Below are 13,755 nucleotides of genomic sequence, written 5' to 3'. Positions count from 1 at the left end.
CTGAAGGACTGCTGCAGTATAGGGCAGCGGTCAGCAGTGGTGCACGTCAACCCTATGTATTGTGGACCGATAGCGGTCCTTACAGAACAGCAGACTGTAACGCACTCAGGCCTATGTACCGTAGCACCCTATACCAAGTTACCAGTCCTTATAAGAACTTTTGTGGACCAAGCAGGTTGTGTGTTAGTGATTAGCAGACTGTACGTCAGTCCCTATACCAATGAAGGACTGCTGCAGTATAGGGCAGCGGTCAGCAGTAGTGCACGGCAACCCTATGTATTGTGGACCGATAGCGGTCCTTACAGAACAGCAGACTGTACTGCACTCAGGCCTATGTACCGTAGCACCCTATACCAAGTTACCAGTCCTTATAAAAACTTTTGTGGACCAAGCAGGTTGTGTGTTAGTGTTTAGCAGACTGTGCGTCAGTCCCTATACCGCTGAAGGACTGCTGCAGTATAGGGCAGCGGTCAGCAGTAGTGCACGGCAACCCTATGTATTGTGGACCGATAGCGGTCCTTACAGAACAGCAGACTGTAACGCACTCAGGCCTATGTACCGTAGCACCCTATACCAAGTTACCAGTCCTTATAAGAACTTTTGTGGACCAAGCAGGTTGTGTGTTAGTGATTAGCAGACTGTACGTCAGTCCCTATACCAATGAAGGACTGCTGCAGTATAGGGCAGCGGTCAGCAGTAGTGCACGGCAACCCTATGTATTGTGGACCGATAGCGGTCCTTACAGAACAGCAGACTGTACCGCACCCAAGCCTATGTACCGTAGCACCCTAGACAGACCAAGTTACCAGTCCTGATAAAGAGCTTTGTGGAACAAGTGAGTTGTGAATGATTAGCAGACTGCAGCAGAAGGGCAGCAGTCAAGTATAATATTCTTTCTATATTTGGAAGAAAGAATATTATACGTGTACAAGCCTATTACCGTACCACTGATACCAGTCCTGAAAAGAACCTTTGTGGAACTAATAGTAACAGCAAGTCTTTAAAATTATCCTCACTGCCTGACACACTGCTTCCTGCCTGTCCCTATACAAATTGGCAAAAAAGAGTAGGCTGGAACGATTAGCTGGAACAGCTCTTTTGTGGACCTGATAGTAACAGCTAATGATGATGATGATGATGATGATGAAGAAAGACTAATCTGGCTGAGCTGTCCCTAAAATAGCAGCATACAGCGCTCTGTCCCTTTATCTAAACTGACAAAAGAAACTCAGGCTGCTGACCTAACACCTATACCAGTCCTGAAAAGAACTTTTGTGTACCAAATAGCTAGCGTTTTCTCTGTCCCTACTCCACACAGGATCCTTTCCCTACAGTGACAGAAGAAAGAATGTAAAATGGCCACCGGATCGGGTGTATTTATAGGTTAGGGGGAATGTCCAAGTGTCCATGAGCTGTCATGTCTCAATTGGTTGTCCTGTAACACATGATAAACGTGTCACGAAAGGTTAAAGTTCTTGTATACATTAAACACGTAAGTCCGCCGGGGCGAACGACGGAAAAAGGCGTTCGAACCCGCGGACGGCGAAAGTCGGAAATTCGCCGCGAAACGACCGCCGGGCGAACCGTTCGGCCATCACTAGTCAGGACTCATCCAGACTGCTCCAATGTGTTGTAGTGCACTACTAAATGCATGTTAGCATGCAGTATTTCACACTTTAATGCGCATTGCTTTAAAACAGCTTATTCATTCTGAATGCATTTTTAAAAGGAAATGCATTATTTCCTTACACAACAGTGTGTTGCTGTGGCATGTGCTTAAAACCTGTTCTCATGTGGTCTCTGCTAAATCAGGAACAATAGGCTTTGACATTAACAAGTTATTTGTCTTGCCTTACAATGAACGTGCAGCTCAAAAATAACATTGCAGTAACTTATAAGCTCTGTAATCTCTTTGGAGGTTCATCTTGTTTTCTGTGTGGTGAGCAGCACATACTTCATACAGTTAAGCAGGACAGTTATATGTAACGTCATAGTTAATGCACAGTCATCCAAAGTCAGCAGCCACTGACTGCCACTAGGAAAGCCAGTGTGGACCTTCAAGGTATCAAAGTATCATTAAAACCTCTTTTTGACATAAAATTTAGTACATATGATTTAACATTACAGAATGTCATTGTTCAAACAAATCCCATGACTAGTGTAGTCTGAATGTTCCCCTTATACTATTCCTTACCTATTAGAAACGAGACCACACCATAGGTTGGAGTAAACTGGCCACAACAGCCTTTATTAAACATAACTCAAAATTCACTCCAATAACTTGTAAATATGAAAATATATAAATATATAAATATATATAAATATATAAATATAAATAACTTTATTAACATTAAACCACATTTTAATTAACATTAACTGCCCATTCTGGTGATCTCTGACGGTGACCACACTTAAGCCAATACCAAATCACTGCGGTACACCTGACCAACTTCCCAAAGGCCTCCACCTGTGACCGGTCGGAGACAACTTCCGCCAGTGAACATAACCGTATTCCCTCCAACGTTCAGGAATACCCAGAGGGGCCGATCGTTAGATGAGCCCCCCACACCCTCAGATCCCTTCTGAGTACCTGTCTACCGTCAGAAACCACCAGAAAACACACCGCCACAGCCCGAAAGGGTGACCCCCTCAACCTTGAGGGCCGCCCCACACCCGAAGAGCTTTCTGTATGCCCTCCTGTAAGCCAAAGGACCAGAGGTCAATCCCCCACATCCGATAGATGAACGCCATCCCGCCTAAGATAAAGCCCTACATTCACCTCCAATTCCCTGTGTCTTACCACAATGCCCCCGTTCTGCACTACAAACCGCCCAACAACCTTATTAACCCTAATCCTAGTTTTCTCAAGGCTGGCTAAAGACCTGGCCCCCCGCCACACCGTTCTGGCCACAATGTCCGACCACACCAAAATGGTGCCCGGGAAAAGGACTCGCATGCGCAACACATCAGCCTTGATATCCGCCAAAATGTCCTTCACTTTCCGAACTCCCAGGTCATTGCCCCCCGCATGAACAACCAGCACATCCGGGGGCCTATCCCTCAAAGCGAAGCGCTCCACCTCCCTCATGACACGCTCCCACCTCATGCCCGGGAAACCCAACCACATCACCCTAGCTACCTCCCTGGGGATACCCAATTGCCTGCCTGCTGGTAGAGAATCACCTCTCCTGGCCCCCCAGCAGACGTACGAATGCCCCAGGATCCAAACGAGGCGTTGAGAACCTCCATCTGGAATGAAAACAAGAGAAATAACACAACAACCAAAGGAATGTTACAAGCACAGTCCTCCCCCCCATAAATCCCACAGCAAACAACCCCCAGCCGCACCCTCCTTACCCCAGTATCAACTGCGGCCGGACATAGGACCGGAACCTCCGGGACTCCCATCTACCAATCCGGCGAACCACCGCCTCCTCCAGCCCACATCGAGCCGCTTCCGTGGCCGCCCCAATCCGAAAAGAGTGGGACGCGTAGTCCCGCTCATCCAAACCCACCGCCCTCAGGCATTGCCGAAAGACCGACACAAACTGAAAACGGGATAGAAAAGAGCCCTCCTCGTGCACCAAAAAGGGGCCCGCCCCCACAGGCCGTACCGCCCGGAAAGCCCGTACCGCCGCCACCGGGCACACTACCGAGCCCGGCAGGGCGAGCAGCGTAATCGCCACTCCCTTGCCCCGTTGATCAGTCTTAGACCTACGCAAACGTATACTCACCCGATCCGCAACCACCTGCACATCCTGAGCCAACAGACCCCCAGCCACCCGTTTTGAGCGACACACCAACTCCCCAATCCTAAAAGCCCCATAAAACGCCAACGAAAACGCTGCCGTAAACAGAACGGTCTCGTAAGCAGTCGAGCAAACGTCCACCAGCCGAGAACAAATTGCCACCAAATTGTCAAATGACACCGGCCGGCGCGCATCCCTACCCTTCCAATCCCTCCTGTACCCCTTCAACGTTTGCCTCACCCAAAAATCCTTCGTCCCGTCCGGCTCCCCCCACAGTTTGAACAAAAAGGCCAACCCCGCCAGCTTCCGCTCAATAGACGCGGGAGACAGGCCCGTCTCAATGTTCCGGGCAACCCAGTACAATACCACCCAGCGCCGGTCGGAGCCCCGACCAGCCACTCCAACCTCCCGCAGGAACGCCCACCATTCCGCCCACACTCTAGAATAAGCGGACCATGTAGCCTCACTCAACGACCTTTTTAACCAACCTGCGGCGATTCCAAGGGAAGTTCCCACATCCACCCGGGGCATGGCGCCCCCGACTCCTCCGCTCCCGGCGCCAGCTGCCGGAACTTGTCCCACTGAAAACGAGAGAGCGAGTCAGCCAAAGAATTCTCCACCCCAGGTATGTGCACAGCATAAACGTAAACATTGAGCCGCAAACAGCGAAAGACCAGGTGTCGCAGCAGCCGGATGACCGGGGGGGAGGAAGCAGTCATCCGCTTGAGGACCTGGACCACCCCCATGTTATCGCAATTGATGCGCAACTTCAAATTACGAAACTCCGCCCCCCACAGCTCCAATGCCACCACTATCGGGAACAATTCTAGCAAAACCAAATTGCCCAACAACCCCGCAACCTCCCATGAGCGTGGCCAAGGTTCCGCACTCCACCTCCCCAATCGCGTCCAGGTAACAAAATAACGCCGAGCAATGCTCGGGGTTCTTTTCCCCTATCACGCTAGCCAAGATAGCGAACGCCTGAAGCCAATTTGCAAATGTGCGCGGGATCAGCCGATACCTACGTTTCTCCTCGTCGTCCTTCTTGGAACTGTCCGGCTTAACCCTGTCCAAATTAAATTTCTCGAGGGGGAGCAAAGAGAAAATCTCCACATACTCACCCTTGCCGATCTTGTCCCGCACCTCCTGCTTCAAATGCGCCCCCAATGGGCCTTCGAAACAAACATAGACTTCGCACCGGGCAGCATCCGCGATCCTAACCAGGTCAGACCGCGCCCCCGGGTCCGCGGGCACCGGGGGGACCCCCGAGCCCACAGCCCCCGCATCCATGCTCCCCGACACCGCAGCAGGCGGTGCATCCCGCGCAGGAATGACCTCCGCCCCCCCGGCCCCCCCCACAGTACCCATCCAGGGGGCCACCTGAGGCGACCCGGAGCCCCCAGCAAACTTACCAACCAGGGCCTGCAGCCCCCCCAACAGCTCCTGCAACTGACCTGACGGCCCCCCCGGGGCCACAGGCCCCGCCCCCTGCGCTGAACCTGCCGCAACCCCCCCAATACGTCCCGGGATCCCGTGGGTACCGCACCCCCCTGCGCCACCCCCATCAGATCCCGCAAGGCATCCGCCAGCAATGTAGACTCCCGCAACTTACCCGGGCCCCCAGGGGCCTCGGCGACCGGTACCGGTCCGGGTGCAGAAAAGGACCCCTCCTCCTCCTGGGACAGCTCGCTCTTCGAACCGACCTCTCCAGCGCGCACCGGGGACGCGGCCATCCCCCTGTGCTCCGCGCGGTCCATCCGGTCCCTGCGATCCGGGACTGCAGGCAATGTCCTCCTCCCCCCGCCGCCCCCGGCATGCCGGCGTCTAAAACCAGCCCTGCCAGGCACCTTGGCAGCCTTCTGCGACCCTCCCTCCCCCCCCTCCAGCATGCGACCCCCCCGGAGCGCCCCCCTTCCCCCCCACCGCGCGGATGCTGGCCCCAGACCCAGCATGCCGCAGATCCCCCGCCACGTGCACCCCCCCTTGGCCTGCCGACCCAGAGCCATCCACACTCCCCCCCACCTCCACCGGGCCCCGTGCGGTCCCGGCGCCATTTCCATGCGGCCGCGAAGCCCCACCCCCCTCCGGCCGGCGGCGCAACGACTGCCCGGACCGGGGGGAGCCGATAACCTGCCGTTTTGCCGGGGGGACCGATCGGTCCACCCCCGGGCTCCGGGAGTCACGAGGCGGCCGAGGAGTAGGCCCAGGAGAAAAACGCGCCGGAGGCCGAGACCTCCGCGCGCGCAGTGGAACCTCACCTGTCCCGCCGCCGTCCACATCGCCGTCCGCCAGGTCACCCACACGTTCCCGCAGCCAGTCCGCACCGTGCACCTCCGCCGCCCGTCGCAGCCGTGCGAAGAGTCCCTCGAGGTCCGCCATAGCAGAGGAGCAGCGAAAAAACTGCCTCCTCTGTGTCACACTGGGCTCCGAATGATTCCTTAAAGCCACACCTCTCCCTTTTATGTGACCCCTCCCCTACACTGAACTTGTTTCCTGCAAACCTTTTCCTGAACTCCACCCATAAAGCTTAACCCTCTGTGTCCCTCATCCACACTGTCATGTCCAGCACTCCTTATATCATTTCATTCTTAATCCGTGCTTCTCTTTCCCGTTTGACTACCATCATCTATACCCTCCTATACTTACCCATTTTTGACTGGTACCTGCTCCACTTCCACTTGCCTTGCCTGTGCAGCATTGCCTGAGACTGGCGGTCCAGCAAGTGATCTAATGCCAATAAACAGGCCTATAGCCCCTATAGCATTTTATGGAAATGTATTGGCAACATTGAAGCAGAACCTCTTAAGTGGAAAAAAATGTTGTTGGAAAAGGTCTTTAAACTAGTGACACATAGAAACAGGTGCATAGAATAGACTCACAATCATTCAAAACAGATGAACTTAATTTGAGTTTAGCTATTCTAAGTTATGATCCTTACTGGCTGTTAATGTGACAATAAAATCTATGCTTAGGAGTGAAAAAAGTTCATGCTGCTGATCAATCTCAATTATCATAATTTGTTTGCAACATTAAATATGGATGTATGGGGGCGTGGCTTGGCTGAGCTCGATGGCGGACGTGTAATAGGTGAGCTCCGGCACCTCAGGACAAAAACTACCGCCGATTTGAGGTACATATGCTCCTGCCTAAGCATTTAACATGGGAACGGCCTCCCGAACATCTTCGGCTTCTCGGTCCCGCTCCCCAAGGGAAAACGCAACCGGACAGGGGCACAATATTCCGGAGATGTTTCGGTCACAGAGGGGAAACATGGCGCCGTCCCGCCATGGCCCCTCACAGGCCTTAGACACATGCTCTCACTCCCGCACTGAAATCGTGCTCTCAGAGACTTCCCCAGACGTGACACCCGCTACCAACAGATCTCCGGACGGCCCACACTCGGGAGCCTCTTCCACGGCTATCAGTATGAACGATCTGCGCACGATTGCCTCAGACATAAAGGATACCTTATCGGCAGCCATCGCTGAACTACGCCTAGATCTGAAAATGCTATCCAACCGAATGCATACTGTGGAGAAGGTGACAGACTCGCATGAATTAAGCATCCGTCGTTCCACTAGGAAGATTGACAGCCATACCTTGCAGCTCAGGGACATGCAGAGGCACATGGAAGACTTGGACAACAGGGGGAGGCGCCATAACCTCAGAGTCAGAGGCCTCCCTGAATCCGTTGAAGGTGAGCATATAGCTCCCGCGGTCGCCGCCATTTTCAACTCCGTGCTGGACAGGCCCTCCCACACTGCCATTGACATGGACCGGATTCACCGTGCTTTCCGGCCCAAAGGTAGGGACACTGATCCCCCAAGGGATGTAGTATGTTGCTTAACCAATTACCGACTTAAAGAAGACATACTTAAGGCTGCTAGAATTAAACAGCAAATTTCCTATGAATCCGCCCCTATACAAATATTCCAAGATCTCTCTGGTATCACCCTACAACACTGCAGAGATTTGAAGCCACTCCTGGATGTGCTGAAGGCCAGGGGTATTTTGTATAAATGGAAATTTCCGTTTTGCCTTACTGCCTCCCATCAAGGACGCACGGCACATCTCAAAGTACCAGAAGACCTACCCAACTTTTGTGATATATTAGACCTGCCTCCGACCGCGGTCCCAAACTGGTATGCTAACTTTCGCCCACTGATACCCAAATCTCTGCATCCCCCTGATGAACTGATGGACACTCAAGCCACCCCACATCGGAGGAGAAGATCCTCCTCCAGACCTAGGGGGCTTCGTCAATCTGGTACAATTATCAGGGATTACAGCCCGGTGTCCTCTCCTCGCTCACGTAGAGCACGGAGGGATTACTGAACTAACTGTCTTATACCTCCCTAACTACATGCGGAGACAGGAACTAGACGGCTGTCGTTCCTACACTTGTCTATGATCTTCTGGACTTATGTACTGCAACATATCTATTACTGGATATCTTTTCCTTTTTCCTTCCCAAAATTAATCCTTTCAGTTCACTATCTACCCCTTTTTGTTTGCTCCTCTCTGCTGACCGGAAAGCCTGGAACTCTGCTGGACATATGCGGATTGACAAGACAAATGACTTAAGGTACATGACCTATTTGTTTTCTATGACCAATCCCCATTTGGGGGGGTTCCTCCACGCTACAACAACCAGAATGCACGTAGGCTCACGAAGGTTGTACTCTCCACTGGGTCTGCCAGGCTTCCGTAGCTTATCTGTGCGGGCCCCCGTTCAGCAAGAAGCCCCTGAACTACGGTGACAGGTTTGACTTTCCTCCAGTTGATCTGAAGATAATTTTTGTACAGATCTATTCTATTTGGCTGAGTGTCAGAGGCCCGCTAACCCAGTCTGCTCCCTTGCTATGTCTCTTGCCACGGTGGGCCATACTAAGACAGGCTGCGATAATCTAGGTCTCACCTAGCGGGTGTATTCTATCCTCAGATGTCGAGACATATGAATAATCTCTTGAACTCTAGTGTAGATCACTATCTAACAAGGTTAGTTTGATTTAACTGTGTCCGTATACATGCACAGACGTATGGCCACCATAGAGGCGATTCAGTTCGCATTGTGCGCTATATAAGTATTTCATTCATTCATTCACCACGGAAGCTTTCTACACTATAGGAGGACATGGCTCCGCTCTCATGCCTACTCTGTTTCCGCCTAGTGAATCTAGCCCACAGCCTTACACTAGTTGAGTACGTTAGAAATGGTTAATGTATTTATTGCTTTCTGTTTTTGTTCCCCTCTTTAGGTGTCACCACGGGGCTAATTTTTATTTCTTATTTTCTATGTTTATTATACTTCAGTTTTTGGCTCCCATACACCAGAATGTCCACTGAGCCATACCTGTTCTGATAACACATGCTTTTCCATATGATCGTACACCCCACCCTGTCATACTTTAGAACTGAATATTGCTTAGACCCTTGTTGTACACTTCCATGGTTATCTGTTATGCTTAACTTCCTCTGCTGAGATAGTGTAGGCTAACTTCCACCCCTCTCTCAGTCCCTCTGTACGTCATCCCTTACCCCGATAGTAACACGCATGTTTACCTTTCTGATTACCCGATTTCTATATTATATCTTTGCATACTGTATGGGTGCTCCTGTGTGATAGCCTCTATCTAACTACAATTTTTCTATGTTAATCATTATACCTCATGAAAACTTTGCCCGTCTCCTCAGTCCTGGGTGGCCGTACCACCGCCTTACTGTGTATTATATATTATATACTATATAGCTGATATTTCGCAACTGTCTGCTAGTCCCTCATTGAGTTTTGTCCTGGTCAACCCCGCTGTGGGGTGGGTGAGGGGTCACACATCTTACTGGTGTGGGGTCCCCTGATCCTCTCTACACCGTCATTTATATTTTACCACCTGAAAAAGTGGTCTTTTGGTTTTTTCCTCCCCATTTTTTTTTTTTTTTTTTTCGTGAACTTCTTCCTTCTTACCTCCCATACCTGTTTTTTCCACGTCCTCCAATCTCACCCGTCACCCACGCAATATGAAGGCCCCAGATCCCCCTACCGCTGCCCCTGCTGATTTAAAACAGAATGCTTCCCCTACTATTTGCTACTCACTAAACATTAAAAGGCCTGAACACCCCCGAAAAACGATCCCAACTGTTATATACACTGCGCAAGGCCAAACTCACGTCGGTTAGAGAAGAGTTATTAGAAGAACTGCAAAAACCTTAAAGCGTAAATTTGCTTTGACACACAAATTGTTTTACGAATCTGGCAATAAAGCCGGTAAGTTGTTAGCTAGAGCCCTTCAGAGACGGAAGGCGTCATATACTATTCATAAGATTGTTACCCCGACTGGAAACTCAATTGTCGATTCTGACACTATAGCGCAGAATTTTGTGACCTACTTTCACTCACTATACAATTTACCGCACCAACAACATACAGATATAACACAATCCAGAACAGACCTCATAACTGATTTCCTCTCTAAATACGCGCCACCCTCTATGGACCCCATTAATAAGACAGCCCTAGATGCCCCCCTTTCCTTGCTCCAAGACAAAAAAGGACGTTATCTCTTTCTTAAAGGCCACATATACAACAGACATGTGACTATAGCCAACATCTATGCCCCGAACTCTCACCAAGTATCCTTTTTCAGAGAAACTCTCTCCCTGCTTACGACTTTTCAGAAGGGACTCCTTATCGTAGGCGGAGATTTTAATGTTCCCCTAAATCCCTCCCTTGACACTTCCAATGGTTCTTCTTGTATCACTTCCCGGGCATTAAGAGACATAAAATCACAACTCCAAATGCTGTCCCTGCATGATACCTGGCGCACGCTCCACCCAACGGTTAAGGACTTCACTTTCTACTCGCCCCCCACATAATAAGTATTCCCGGTTAGATCATTTTTTTATTTCACAAGCAGACATTGCGAGTTTGGAAAAGGCCACGATTGAACCCTTACTCCTCTCTGACCACAACCCAATAACAATCACCCTTTTACTGTCACAGGGTCCCCCACGGTCTGCCATATGGAGACTTGACGACTCCTTACTACTGGACACAGCCAATACTGCTTCACTCACAGAATGTCTTTCTAACTATTTTACTGAAAACGCGACAGACGACGTATCGCGAACAGCAATATGGGCGGCACATAAATGTGTTGTTCGGGGACTATTTATATCTATGGCAGCACATAGACGCAAAATGAAGAAAGCACATATGGATAAACTATACGGACGCATTCACTCTCTGGAAAGGGCTCACAAACGCACCCTTGCTGAATCGCATCTCGCCGAACTCACGTCGGTTAGAGAAGAGTTATTAGAAGAACTGCAAAAAACCTTAAAGCGTAAATTTGCTTTGACACACAAATTGTTTTACGAATCTGGCAATAAAGCCGGTAAGTTGTTAGCTAGAGCCCTTCAGAGACGGAAGGCGTCATATACTATTCATAAGATTGTTACCCCGACTGGAAACTCAATTGTCGATTCTGACACTATAGCGCAGAATTTTGTGACCTACTTTCACTCACTATACAATTTACCGCACCAACAACATACAGATATAACACAATCCAGAACAGACCTCATAACTGATTTCCTCTCTAAATACGCGCCACCCTCTATGGACCCCATTAATAAGACAGCCCTAGATGCCCCCCTTTCCTTGCCCGAAGCCACCCTTGCCCTTAAACAATTGAAAGCGGGCAAAAGCCCGGGCCCAGACGGCCTATCTGCAGCCTACTATAAATCTTTATCCGATGTTCTGCTTCCCCAATTTCTTGCAATGTTCAACGACCTCTCAGCATCCGCCGGACCAAACACAGATTTGCTCGAAGCACACATCACGCTTATTCCCAAACCAGGCAAAGATGCAACATTGATCCCCAATTACCGCCCGATCTCATTGCTTAATGTGGACATCAAATTGTATGCTAAGATCCTAGCAAATAGGATTTCACCCCTGCTTTCCGATGTCATATCTACTGACCAAGTGGGCTTTATCCCTGGTAGGGAAGCCAGGGATAACACTATAAAAGCCCTGAACATCCACCATTGGTTGACCACCACAAAATCAAAAGGCTTTTTTCTTTCATTGGATGTGGAGAAGGCATTCGACAGAGTAGCCTGGGATTACATGCTCCTCGTGCTGCAGCATCTTGGACTTCCTCCACGACTGCTGTTAATGATCGGGTTTCTATACTCTACTCCCACGGCTAGAATAAGTGTTAATGGACGTCTGTCGAATGCCTTCTCCATCACCAATGGTACCCGTCAGGGTTGCCCTCTCTCCCCACTCATTTATGTGCTGACCCTTGAACCCCTTCTCCGTATGCTGAGAGAAAACCCCAACATCAGGGGAGTAGATATCAAAGGTAAATCCTATAAAATTGCTGCGTATGCGGACGATATACTGCTTTTTCTTGCAGACCTGATAGTCACAATTCCAAATTTACTGAAGGACCTGGCATCCTTCCAAACCACCTCTAACTTAAAAATAAATTTAGAAAAATCGAAAGCGTTAAATATCACTTTATCCGATCAAGATTTGTCCCACTGCAAACATAACTTTCCCTTCGGTTGGGAACGTCACGCTTTAACATATTTAGGTATAAACATCCCCTCTGATCTATCCAAATTATATGAACAGAATTTTGGTCCAACGCTACTTAAAATTCAGGAAGATCTTCTTACCTGGCACAAAGGCCCTTTCTCATGGTTTGGAAGGATAGCAATCCTCAAAATGAATATCCTTCCTCGGTTACTCTACCTCCTACAAACTGTCCCTATAATTCTTCCCAAGCGATTTTTCCGTACTTACAAGCATATATGCAGAAAATTTATCTGGGGCTACCGTGCCCCGAGGCTCAGCTGGGCCAAACTGATTCTTCCCAAAAACGTTGGTGGCTTAGGCCTACCTGATATACACAACTATTATCACGCCAGTATGCTTACCAGAATAGTTGACTGGCACGTACATCACCGCAATAAGGCCTGGATTCAACTAGAACAGGACATGACTCCAATTCCACTGATAAATCTCCCATGGATAGCTAAATCAACAATCCCCACGACAACTCGGACTCACCCCATTATAGGCCCAACTATACAAGCTTTTCATCGTACAAGTACCACTCTCCACATTGACGGGCCACTAGGTTCTATGACACCCCTATCCTCGAACCCGGATTTTCCCCCCAACATCTCAGAACGGGGTCCACATCGCCGGGCATCAATTTATAGAACACTCCAGTTCATTGAACATGGGGCGATATTATCATATCCCAATATGGTTTCTAAATTCCCAGAACTCCATTTACCATTTTTCAAATATCTCCAAATCAGGCACTTCCTTACTTCTCAACCATTAGCACTCTGGAACAGGGAGCTAACCCCCTTTGAAGCCTTATGCAACAGTTCCGAACCCCATCAACATCTGATCTCAACCATCACTACACTGCTTCACTCAGATACCAAGGCACATGATAGTACCAAACTGTTATGGGATACTGAACTGTTAACTTCCATGACCACTGAAGATTGGCTGCGAACGTATGAACACACGCATAAAGGTACTTTAAACGTATCAGCACAAGAAAACCGATATAAGATCTATTCTAGATGGTATCGCACTCCGGAAAAAATACACAGACTATTTCCAGACGTCCCTCCGACTTGTTGGAGATGTGACACTGCGGTTGGCTCCTTTTTACATGTTTGGTGGGACTGCCCAGTACTTCAGCCATTCTGGAAAGCAGTCCACGACAATATAGTGATGATCACGACATATACTCCAAATTACTCTCCAGCCCAATATCTCCTTCACCACACGCGGATCCCACAGCGCAGCTATAAGAAGTCCCTTGCCCTACATATGATAAATGCCACCACACTATGCATCCCCAGACATTGGAAAACCGCCAGAGTTCCCACTTTGACTGAATGGTACCGACAAATCAACCACACTGAAGAAATGGAAAGACTTATACATCAGGCTCACGACACACACTCCCGA

The 13,755-nt window shown here is 49.5% G+C and overlaps 1 long non-coding RNA gene across 2 annotated transcripts; it reads right to left on the bottom strand.

The window, feature by feature from the left end:
- Window positions 1-2,179: 2,179 nt before the first annotated feature.
- On the bottom strand, window positions 2,180-6,352 carry LOC143931319 (uncharacterized). Of its 2 annotated transcripts, none has more exons than XR_013262874.1 (3): window positions 6,008-6,352; window positions 4,238-4,330; window positions 2,180-3,249 (listed from the first exon to the last, which is right to left on the bottom strand). It is a non-coding gene; the product is annotated as an uncharacterized LOC143931319 (long non-coding RNA). The 2 variants fall into 2 exon arrangements; XR_013262875.1 differs by lacking the exon at window positions 6,008-6,352 and adding an exon at window positions 5,362-5,621.
- Between the last annotated feature and the right edge of the window lie 7,403 nt (window positions 6,353-13,755).

Source organism: Lithobates pipiens, unplaced genomic scaffold (genome assembly GCF_037356315.1).
Source record: "Lithobates pipiens isolate NorthernLeopardFrog02 unplaced genomic scaffold, aLitPip1_a1.2 Scaffold_10, whole genome shotgun sequence".
Classification (NCBI taxonomy): Eukaryota; Metazoa; Chordata; class Amphibia; order Anura; family Ranidae; genus Lithobates; species Lithobates pipiens.
This window is presented reverse-complemented; position numbering and strand designations above follow the sequence as displayed.